Raw genomic sequence first — 12,090 nt, 5'->3', positions numbered from 1 at the left:
CAACAACAGAGAAATGGATGAGATCTACATGAGCAAACTGGGGGTGGGGGGTAATGGAGGGCAAGGGTCGGGGGAAAGAGGGCTTAGGGGAGTGGGAGGTACCAGCTGGATCAGGAGCAGAGTGGCAGAACAGGGAGGGAGATACCATGATGAATGAAGATCCCAGGGGAATAGGAAGAAGCAGAGTGCTAGAGAGGTCCCTAGAAATCCACAAAGATACCTCCACTATAGACTACTGGTAATGGTCGAGAGAGTGTCTGAGCTGACCTGCTCTGGTGATCGGATGGCAAAACACCCTAACTGTCATGATAGAACTCTCATCCAGTGTCTGATGGAAGCGGATGCAGAGATCCACAGCCGAGCCCCAGGTGGAGCTCCGGGAGTCCAATCAGCGAGAGAGAGGAGGGATTGTATGTGCGAGAGATGTTGAGACCATGGTTGGAGGAAGCACAGGGACAAATAGCCAAACTAGTGGAAACGCATGAACTGGGAACCAATGGCTGAGGAGCCCCCATGGAACTGGACCAGGCCCTCTGGATAAGTGAGACAGTTGATTAGCTTGAACTGTTTGGGAGGCCCCCAGGCAGTGGAGCCAGGACCTGTCCTTGGTGCATGGGCTGACTTTTTGGAGCCTGGGGCCTATGCTGGGACACTTTGCTCAGCCTTGGTGTAGGGAGGAGGGGACTGGACCTGCCTTGGGTGAGTCTGCCAGGCTGGACTGACTCCCCAGGGGAGACCTTGCCTTGGAGGAAGTGGGAGTTGGGGGAGTGATTGGGGGGGAGGGCTGGGGGGTGGGAGGAGGGAGGACGGGGAATCCGGGGCTGATATGTGAAATTAAGTTAATTATAAAATAAAAATACTATAAAAAATACTATGGAAAAAAGTTAATAAGCCTTCAGTTAAAATATGATTTTTTTTTAATTTACTTGTTTTTATTTCATGTGTATTGGTGTTGTGCCTGTGTGTATGTCTCTGTGAGAGTGTCAGATTCTCTGGAACTGGAGTTATAGATGGTTGTGAGCTGTCATGTGGGTGCTGGGAATTGAACCTGGGTCCTCTGGAAGAGCAGCCAGTGCTCTTAACTGCTGAGCCATCTCTCCAGCCCAAATTATATTCTTTTTAAAATGCATTATTTTACAATTAAGATTTAATTTTGATTTATTATTATTGTGTATGCATTCTGGGTGGTAGGGGCATGCTACAACTTGTATGTCTAGGACACCTTAGTGGAGTCATTTCTGCCCTTCTGCCTTTGTGTGGGTTCTGGGCATTGAATTCAGGCCAGGCTTGCATATCTGTCCAGGTCCTTCCCACTGCGCCATTTTGCCTGTGATATGTGTATATATATATATCCCACATGCACACACAAATAAAATGTAATCCTTTTTTTGACTGATGTGACTCTAAAAAGTAATGGTATAGCTGGTGTGGTAATACCCACATATAATAACAGTACTCTCGAACACACCCCAACCTACATCACACACACACACACACACACACACACAATAATAAATACAATTTAAAAGATACAGCTATAAACCCACTCATGGTATTTAGACATAAGAAAAATGCAAATATTTTTATACTTACAGCCTAATAATAACCAAAACAGAATGTGCTACCTATCAATAAGGAGTATTAACTATTTAAAAACCTAGAAGGGGACTACAGATATAGTAATCTTTTCCTGGCATGCACATGGCCCTGGGTTTTATTCTCTGCTCCACACATCAAATAAACAAACAAATAAATAAATGCGTGCTTGGAAAGAATTATGATAGGCTAATTGGAATACCAACCGAAACAATGATTCTATCTAGCTATGTAAGACAGTGCTTCTTAGCAAAAAGACTAATCAAGTATTATAATATATAGAACTTGCTTACGCAGCAACACTTAAGACTAATGAAGTAATTCCAAAGAGTTTGGTAATGTTTTAAAAAACTCAAATACTGTTCTTAATTTCAACATCAAGCAATGAGAAACCAAGACAAACTTCAAAATAAGAAAAAGACCTCACACAAAGGCATGAACAGTAGTTTAGTATGGTTTTTCTCTTCTCGTTTCACTGAAGTGAAATCAAACCATGCTTTTAGTCAAAATTTAATTAGCCAGTTGTTTGGGAGCAATCAGTTAAAACTTTGGAAGAAAATCTGTTCTTTCATTCTGATTGGATTCTACCATATAATTACATTTACATCCTGAAATGACCAAGATGTGTTAAACACAGTGGGAAAGCATGTTTTCTATAGGTATAGGTACTATTTGTGCTATAACACACACACACACACACACACACACACCACACACACACACACACACACCCCTACACTGAATAAAGGTTCCATATCTTTATAAAATCTTTCTGATAATAGGAGATTCCAAATTTTTGAAATATAAGTAAATATTTAGTGAATCACTATTTTATTGTGGAATTTGATTCAACAGTTTCAGAATTACTTTTTGCTTTGTTTTGTTTTTCGAGACAGGGTTTCTCTGTGTAGCTCTGGAGCCTTTCCTGGAACTCACTCTGTAGTCCAGGCTGGCCTTGAACTCAGAGATCCGCCTGCCTCTGCCTCCCAATGCTGGGATTAAAGGCGTGCGCCACCACCGCCCGGCCAGACTTTTTATATTCAGTTATTTCTTACCTAGTGTGTTGTGCGTATATGCTAGCCAGCCATAACATACCTGGGTGTGTGCACATCCAGGTCAGAGGACAACTGGTAGGAGTTGGTGAACTAACTCAGATCACCGGGCTTGGTTCTCTGAGCAAACACTTTTATTCCCAGCGCTCAGCCGTGTCCACACCGTCAGACCATCTCAACATCAACAAAACTCCCTCCTCTGACCTCCATATGAACGCTGTAGCGTAGGCACACCGACACACACACCGACACACTTTCATGCCTCAGCGCACAACCCGTCTGTGCGCATGCACAGATGCAAGCACACACGCACTAACGTGAACAGATGCAAGCATACACGCACGCACGCACACATGTACGGCAAGCACGCGCCCATGCAAGCACGCATGCGCGCCCATGCAAGCACGCATGCGCACATGAAGGCAAGTACGCATGAACGCAAGTACGCACATACACTCACAAAAGAACGTAAGCACGCACGTACATACGCACGAACGCAAGCACACACGTGCATGCACGTACACGCACGACATAAACACGCACATACATGCATGCACGCACACATGTACATATGCAAGCAAGCAAGCATGTGCGTGAGCGTAAAATAAAGCAGAAAAGGAACTATGTATACTTGGCTGATCTGGAGTTTGCTATGTAGACCAGGCTGGCCTCTAACACATACAGATCTGTCTGCCTCTGCCTCCAGAGTGCTGAGATTAAAATTATGTGCCAAAACTCAAGTCCAAGTGGATCAAAGCCCTCAAACATAAATCCAGTTACACTGAACTTGATAGAAGAGAAAGTAGGAAGTACTTACTCTTGAACGCACTGGCACAGGAGACCACTTCCTAAGTATAACACCAGTAGCACAGACACTCAGAACAATTAATAAACGGGACCTCTTGAAACTGAGAAGCTTTTGTAGGGCAAAAGACACTGTCAATAAAACAAAACTACAGCCTACAGAATGGGAAAAGACCTTTACCAACCCCACATCTGACAGAGGACTGATCTCCAAAGTATATAAAGAACTCATGAAACTAGACATCAAAATACTGAACAATCCAATTAAAAAATGGGCTAGTTAGTAAGGAAAACTCTAGGAAAGACCGGGGATTGCCCAGTGATGGAGAAATGGATGAGATCTACATGAGCAAACTGGGGGTGAGGGAGGATAATGGAGGGCAAGGGACGGGGGATGAGAGTTTAGGGGAGCAGGAGGTTCGAATGGAACAGAAATAGAGTGGGAGAGCAAGGAAAGAGATACCATGATAAATGAAGGCACCACAGGAATAGCAAGAAACAGAGTGTTAGGGAGGTTCCCAGGAATCCACAAGGATGACTTCACCATAGACTACTGGCAATGGTCGAGAGGGTGCCTGAGCTGGCCTACTCTGGTGATCGAATGGCTGAATACCCTAACTGTCATCATAGAACCCTCATCCAGACATTGATGGAAGCAGATGCAGAGATCCACAGCCGGGTCCCAAGCAGAGCTCCAGGAGTCCAATCGATGAGAGAAGAGGGAGTCTATGAGCAAGGGATATCGAGACCATAACTGGAAACAGTACAGAGACAACTAGCCAAACTAGTAGAAACGCATGAACTGTGGACCAATAGCTTAAGAGCCCCCATGGTACTGGACTAGGCCCTCTAGATAAGTGAGACAGTTGTTTAGCTTGAACGGTATAGGGGGCCCCAGGCAGTGGGATCAGGACCTGTCTCTAATGCATGAGCCAGCTTTTTGGAGCCTAGTGCCTATGATGAGACACTTTGCACAGCCTTGGTGCAGGGAGGAGGGGCTTGGACCTGCCTCAGCTGAATGTACCAGGCTCTGCTGACTCCTCATGGGAGACCTTGCCTTGGAGGAGGTGGGAATAGGGGGTGGGTTGAGGGGGGAGGCTGGGGGGGCAGGAGGAGGGAGGACAGGGGAAACTGTGGTTGGTATGTAAAATAAATAGAAAATCTCTTAATTAAAAAAAGTTATTTATAAAAAAAATGCAGAAAAAAAACATTTTCAGGAGGACAAAAAAATTCCAACATTTGGCAGATGTAAAGGCTCAAACTACACAATGAATAACAAAAACTAGATTTTACCTGATAATCTGATTAAATATTTGGAAATAGTTATGTAAAAAACAAAAAGATTTATTTATTTGTATGTGCATTGGTGTTTTGCCTGCACATGTCTGTGTGAGGGAGTTGGATCTCCTGGAACTGGAGTTACAGACAGTTGTGAGCTGACATGTGGGTATTGGGAATTGAACTCTTGAAGAGCAACCATTGGGCCACCATAATCTTAACTGCTGAGCCATCTCTTGGGCCCCTAGTAGTATATTCTTTAAAACAACAACAACAAGACAAACGAACAAACAAAAGAAAAAAAACAAAACCTTTTTTTGAGATAGGATCTCGAATAGCTCAGATTAGTCTCAAACTCCCCTGGGATTACAGATGTATGCTGCCATGCCCAGCAGAAGTGTGTTCTTGAACGGACACATGAGAGTGACGCTAAGCACTGAAATAAACACAAGGGCGAATGGGACTCTCTTCTTGCCCTCCCAAGGTCCTAAAGCTGAGGTGTCAGGTACTAAGGTGACGGAGGATTCATTCTACTTAGGGTGTGCAGCTGTGGGAGAAAGCCTTTGTTGGGGTATAAACTGTGAACTGCACTTTGAAGGACATCATTAGAATCATCAGGTACAACTTGCCTGCTGCTACTGAGGGGAGTCTAACAAGAAGGCATTCTGTATTTGGCAATTTGGCTACCCCCAAAAGTGTAAGTTTCTTCTTCCATTGTTCCATGCTGGTTCTCATCCCCAGAGGGCTGAGGGTTCTTTACTTTTTTATGATCCATCTATCTACCTCTCTCCATCCATCTACCCACCCCCACACCCACCCCACCCTGGTCTGTGCCTGAAGAAGTCAAAGGACAGCCTGTAGGGTTGGGTCTGTTCTGCCAGCATGCAGGTCCAGGGATCTAACTCAGACCATCAGGCTTGGTGGCAAAGCAACTTACCTTAGGAGCCATCTCAATGGTTTCTTATTTCCTTCCAAATGTACTTTCCTTTTATTTCTTTCTGCCTTCATCACCATCACCATTTAGACCCTGAAATCATAAACCTAGGAATCTTCTATGATGCCTCTTACTGTCCTGTCCATCAATCACCAATATGCTTCTAAATCTCTAAAAATTTGTTCCACTTTCTCTATCCCCACAGCTATTGCTGTAGTCAAGGCCACCATCATCCCGTCTACAAATGACTACAAAAATCTCCTACACGGATTTACTGCCAACAGGTTAGTTCTCAATTAATTGATTAATTATGCTCCAGGAAGTACACAGTGATCCTTCAAAATTTCTATCTAGCTGGCTTGGGTGGCTCACTTGTACAGTAGAAGCAAAAGGACTGAGTTCAAGGTCAACCTGGGCTGTAGTGAATTTCAGGCCAACTTGGGCTACAGCGTGAGACCTCAACTCAAAAAAACAAAGCAGGCATGGTGACACAGGTCCATAATCCCAGAACTTGGGACGTGGAGGAAGGAGGATAAGGAGTTCAAAGCCAGCCTCAGCTACACAATAAGTTCAAGTCCAGCCTAAGCTACTTGAGACAATGGATGGATGGGATGGATGGGATGGAGGGAGAGAGGGAGGGAGGGAAGGAGGGAGGGAGGGAGGGAAGGAGGGAGGGAGGGAGGGAAGGAGGGATGGATATTTAAAACTTACTTGTCAAAAAACAATACTAGAAAAGTAAATCTGCAAGTTATAGGCTAGAAGAAAATATCCATACCCAGCATGGTAGTACACACCTATGATGCAGGCACTTAGGAAGTGGAGTTGAGAGGATCATGCGTTCAAGGCCAACCAGAGCTACATGAGGCCCTGTCTCAAAAAAAAAAAAATCATAAAACACATTATCAAAAGGATAGAATATATAAAGCATCTTAAAAAATAACTCAATGTCTTATGGGGAACAAAAGAGTTAAGCAGACACTGTAGAAAGGAATATACAAGAATGACTATTAAGAATATGAAAGCAGGGTCCAACAAGGTGATTCAGAGGGTATAGGTATCTGCTGCCAAACCTGATGATCTCAATCTGATCCAGGAGACCCAGAGTGGAAGGAGAGAATCAACTCCTCTAAGTTGTTCTCTGACCTACACACACACACACACACACACACACACACACACACACACACACACACACAGAGTTACCAAAAAAGGGTATAAACAAGTGATCAATATGATTATTTACAAGATGACACAAAGCTAAATAAAATAAGCTAGCACTTCAAACCACTAAAATTAAAGACTAGTAACCCCAAATACTGGCAAGGAACTACCATCTATCAATGATGATGTAAAATGGTACAACCATGTTGGAGAAAGGTCTAGCAGTTCCTCATAAATATCTATCTATCTATCTATCTATCTATCTATCTATCTATCTATCTATCTATCTATCTCTATCATCTATCTACCTACCTATGTGTCTGTCTATCTATCTATCTATCTATCTATCTATCTATCTATCTATCTATCTATCATCTACCTACCTACCCTATAAGCCATGTCTCTTGATATTACTGTCAAGTAATGAAAGCTGTTTATAACTAGACTTGTACAAGAACCACAGAAGCTGAATGTGAACACCTGGAACTCCTACATTTAGGAGGTGAAGGCAGGAGGATCAGTAGTTCAAGGCCAGTCTTGAGTTACATTTGGACCTCTGAAATGGCTCACTTGCCACCATGCCAGAGTTTGATTCCAGGGATCCACATGGCAGGAGGAAAGAACAGATTCATGCAAGTTGTCCTCTGACCTCCATATTCATGCATGCATGCGCACACATGCACAAACATATCAACGCAATTTTAAAATTTTTAAAGGAACATTTATGACAGCATTATTAATAGCTACAAATTTAAAGCATCAGATATCCATCCACTAGATAAACAAACTGTGATACAGTCACATGATGGAAAAAAGGACTGAATTCTTAAAGCATAATCTCAAATGCCTCACTAAAAATATACACTACTTGAATCCATTTACATGATGTTCCAGAGCAGATAAGATTAACCTATGGTGGGATGATGAAAGTTACAACAGTGGCTATCTCTGGGAGGAGGGCAGGACTCGATTAGAAGGGTAGGAAGGGACTTTAAGAGCCAAGTAATGTTCCCTACTTTAGTAGGGACTTTGATAGTAGACACTCACTAAGCAGAACAAATAACCTCTGTATATACACTGCATATAAACTTATAAAAACAGAAGGCACTGTGAAAAAGCTATTGATTTCTAGTTACTGATGCAGGTTGACGCATTAAGAATAATGTGTGCTTATACCAGCAATTATAAAATTCATCAGAATATCAGATAAGTGCCAAGTGTGGTGGTACAGCTCGATCTCTGTGAGTTTGGCACAAGCCTAGTCTACATAGTGAGTTCCAGGACAGCCAGAGCTACATAAGAAATCCTGTCTTTAAAAAAGAAAAATCAGATAAGCTGGACAGAGCAGCTCATCACTGAGGGGGAGGAGCTGAGACAGGACAGATGTTACAAGTCTGAGACCAGCCTGGGTTTCATAGTGAGTTCCAGACTACCTCAAAACAGAACGATAGACTGATGGGAAGTAGGTGGATCGCGTGTGATAAAGCCAGGATGGTGGGGCAGTCACAGTCTGAGAGGATGGCTAGAGTGGTGTTCTTTGAGAAACTAGTCAACAGTAAGTGGTGTCTGTCTAAACTGTATAATCTGACAGGACCTAGCACACACCCACGTGTAACACCATTAGCACAACTAAGGTAAGGTAAGTTAACATAAAAGTCTCTTTTTGGTTTTGTTACTGTTCTTTCAGCCTCAAACTCCCTATGTAGCTAAGAATGACCTTAATTCCTTACCCTCTGCCCTCTTCTCAGATGTGATTACAGGCTTCTGTCAGCACACCTAACCTAAAAGTCTGTCTATATAATAAACAGTGCTCATCATTAGTTTGTATTTCCTAGAATTTTATCAAAGTACAGTAATACAGAACATGCAGTTTTAGTTTAGCTTTGTTGGTTATTAAATGGGCTGGCCACATTGCCATGTATATCAGTAACTCACATTCCCTTTGATTCCATTATGTGGCTATATACAGTTTGTTCATTCATTTCCTTGTTGATTACAGATAGAGAAATGGACATTTAGATTGTTGTTTGGAGCTGAACAGACCTACTACAAATATTCCTACGTAGATTTGTCAGTGATGGAGACTGAACCCATACACAGTAGGTTTGCACTCTACTACTCTACCACTGAGCTACATCCCCAGTCCTTTTATTACTTTTTATTTTGAGACAAGTTCTTGCAGAAGTTGTCCAGGCTGGCCTTGAATGTTTCATTTTCCTGCACTGATCTCCTGAGTAGCTGGGATGACAGGCTTGTACTACCAAACCTGGCTCATACATAAGTCTTTCTGTAGACACATACCTCATCTAGGTTTCTGTCTCAGACTTCCAAATCTGCTGGTCAGGTATCAAAACCGAGTTGCCAACCGGAGAAATCTGCCTGGACAATCCAAAGGCCTTTAAAACCAACAGGATCCAAATCTTCTCATCATACCACTCCCCTCTCTATGCCAAAGTTCAGTGACTATCTGCAAGCAACCCAAAAAGATTCTTCCCACCTCCTTAACATTCCTGCAATCATTAGTGAGGTGCTGAGTCCTGACAGGTCTGCCTTTTCTTTCTTTTTTTTTTTTTGGGGGGGGGGAGCTGAGGATCAAACCCAGGGCCTTGCACTTGCTAGGCAAGCGCTCTACCACTGAGCTAAATCCCCAACCCCAGGTCTGCCTTTTCAATAGCGCTCATATAGCATCCATCCTAATCCAAATGCGCATCTCCTCTTAGATGAACTTAGTAAACCAGGCTTCAGCTTCTCCCCCTTATCTTAAGTCTCATTCTTCCCCTTCCTTGACCAAAGTGGAGTTTCTAAAATTCAAATCAAGTCTTACTTCCTACTTAAAACTCCTCATTGGCCACATGTGCTAGCCCATATTTATGACCCCAACTGAACCAGGACAGCCAAGCTGCAGGCTCAAGACTAGTCTGGGCTACAGATGAGACTGTCTAAAAAACAAAAACGAGTTCTTTTTCCAGACATACCCACTACCACCTTCCACTTATTCTTTTTTTAACTATGCAATTTATCCTTAGTGCCAAGGGTAAATACTTGTTCTGAGACAAGCATCATGTATTGGTGGGATGTGACAGATGTAGGAACGATACCGTGGGGCCTAATACATACACTCAGGAAAAGCAGCAGTCCTATCTATAAAGATTTTTTATAAGAAATCAAATAGGAAGATCAAGGCAGAGCCATCTTATAAATTCCATGCTAAAAACTACATTTTAACTCAAAGGACATCAACAATTCTGAACAAATGTTTAACACTTTCAAAAGTATATTATAACCTCTGAAATATGTAAAGGCAAGTGGGCTGGGGCAAGGGACTCAGTTGAGGGGCTATCACAGCAATCCGGGAGAGGAAACTCCAAGCAGTTAGGAGAGTAGATTACAAAAGCATGTTAGAGGTTGATAAACATAAGGTTTTGCCTGGAGGTGGACAATAGTACACAGAGAGGAGGAGGCAGAGATGACTTCAGAGTTTTGAGCCAAACAAATAAAATTCTAAAGCCATTAACCACGAAGTGAAAAACTGGTGGGGGGGGCAGTTTTATTTTGAGTATCCCTTTACGCACTTGGCAACATTTCCAAATAACTTTAACCACTGGCAAACTAAAAGTAACATACAAAGGCTAAAAATTCAAACCGCCAAACCGAAAGAGGGAAGACAGTTTGAAGATTTACTAAGTCACAATGTTGCTTTAGGAGCTTTTCAAATGTAGCAACATTTCCAAATAATCTACTTTAACCTCTGGTAAACTCAAAGTAACACACAAAGGCACTTGTTCAAAATGAGTCCTAACAGGTGTCAGGCACAGCCCGTATATAGAAGTCCAATAGGGTAAGATAACATTCCTAGTCTCTAGTTGGGGAGTAAGAACATGGACAAGTAAACTGGAACTTCACATTCACTGCTGAGTTAGGATAGGATGCTAGGAGGTTTCAATGGAGCGCTATCCAACTCAGCCCTGAGGGTTTGAGAAAATCTCTGAGGTAGAGTAGTATTAGACCAGATAAAAGGAACAGCCGGTCCAAAAAGCCTGCGGTAAGAAAAGGCCGAGTTAGGCATTATACAAGTAGTTTAAAGTCTGAAGAAAGAGTTCAAGATAAGGACACACCCACACAAAATGTCCAAGGACACATCTACCTGAAATGCCCAGAACACAGATGATAATTCAATAATTTTAAGCTACAACAGCATATTCAGATTATGAGAAATATGTCCAACCTTGTCTTAGGGGGTCTTAAGAGCATTGTAGGTGGGAATTTAAATGAGGAGAGAGCATTACATCTTAGAGAGCAAATGGAAACACATCACTTCTGCAGGGATATCTCTGCTGCAAGTGGAAAACCAACCAACTGCGAGGCTACAGAACATGAGCAATGCTGTGGCAAACTGGAAACACAAGCCTTTCTAAAGAAGGCAGCCATTTACAACTCTAGCAATTTACTCTTGTGTGAAAATGTATGGCAAGACTGTCTATAACTCAAGAAAAATAGGAATTCAGACCATATGCGATATTTCTTATTTTAAGATACTGGCGACTAATCACATAAATTGAAAAACAAAAACACCACAATGCCAGACAAACAAAATGTGTCTGTGAATACATTTCAGCAAGGGACCACCCATGTGGCAGGTTAGAGAGGTCTTCCAACGTCTACAATGCTTCTTCCACCACTTCAAAGGATTCTCAAGTGTTATTTTGGAGGTTTCCTTAAAATAGGAGCTACTTGCTTTTAAGCCAGACACCCCAAACTGGTAATGTTCTGTGAGGGCTTTTATACATATAAATCAACTTTTCTGTCTCATCTTGTCAAGCTAGCAAGCTTCTAGCATCACATACTTCTCCCTTCTACAAGCTAAACAGTCAAGTCTGCAGGTAAAGCCCATGTAAAAACAGAGTGAGGCCTCATAGGATCATTAATGAACCAAGTATGCAGGACAAGGCGGTCTCTTTGATTTCCTTAGAAAACACCACAGAGGTTTGCAAGCAGTGAGACATTTGAGGATAAAAACCAGTAACCTAAATCTGAAAAATAAAAGCAAAGTCCTCCAACAAAGCAGTTTCCATCATAAGATACCAAGAGGGGAAGGGTGAACAGGGCAGAGAAACTAAAAGTTGCTGGCCTTTGAGGACTATGAAACATCTTTCAAAACTCTCTGGTAAAATAGAAAGGCTCCACATAATGGTACAGTAAACACTCTCAATTCTCAATAGAAACAAAACTGTACTTTAGCAACATAGCATGAAAAATATTTGAGCA

At 42.4% G+C, this 12,090-nt stretch overlaps 1 protein-coding gene and 1 long non-coding RNA gene across 2 annotated transcripts in view; one reads left to right on the top strand and one right to left on the bottom strand.

Moving 5' to 3' along the window:
* The window catches only part of LOC131897390 (uncharacterized), a 40,250-nt gene that overhangs the window by 15,110 nt on the left and 13,050 nt on the right, over positions 1–12,090 (top strand). Inside the window, exon 2 of the long non-coding RNA XR_009375667.1 lies at positions 5,870–5,948. This is a non-coding gene — a long non-coding RNA (uncharacterized LOC131897390). The remainder of the gene's footprint in view (positions 1–5,869; positions 5,949–12,090) is intronic.
* Positions 1–12,090, bottom strand: part of Sos1 (SOS Ras/Rac guanine nucleotide exchange factor 1) — a 91,491-nt gene that overhangs the window by 78,330 nt on the left and 1,071 nt on the right. The window lies entirely within an intron of this gene.

Source organism: Peromyscus eremicus, chromosome 22 (assembly GCF_949786415.1).
Source record: "Peromyscus eremicus chromosome 22, PerEre_H2_v1, whole genome shotgun sequence".
Classification (NCBI taxonomy): Eukaryota; Metazoa; Chordata; class Mammalia; order Rodentia; family Cricetidae; genus Peromyscus; species Peromyscus eremicus.
Note: the sequence above shows the minus strand (reverse complement) of the source record. Positions and strands in the feature narration are given on the sequence as shown.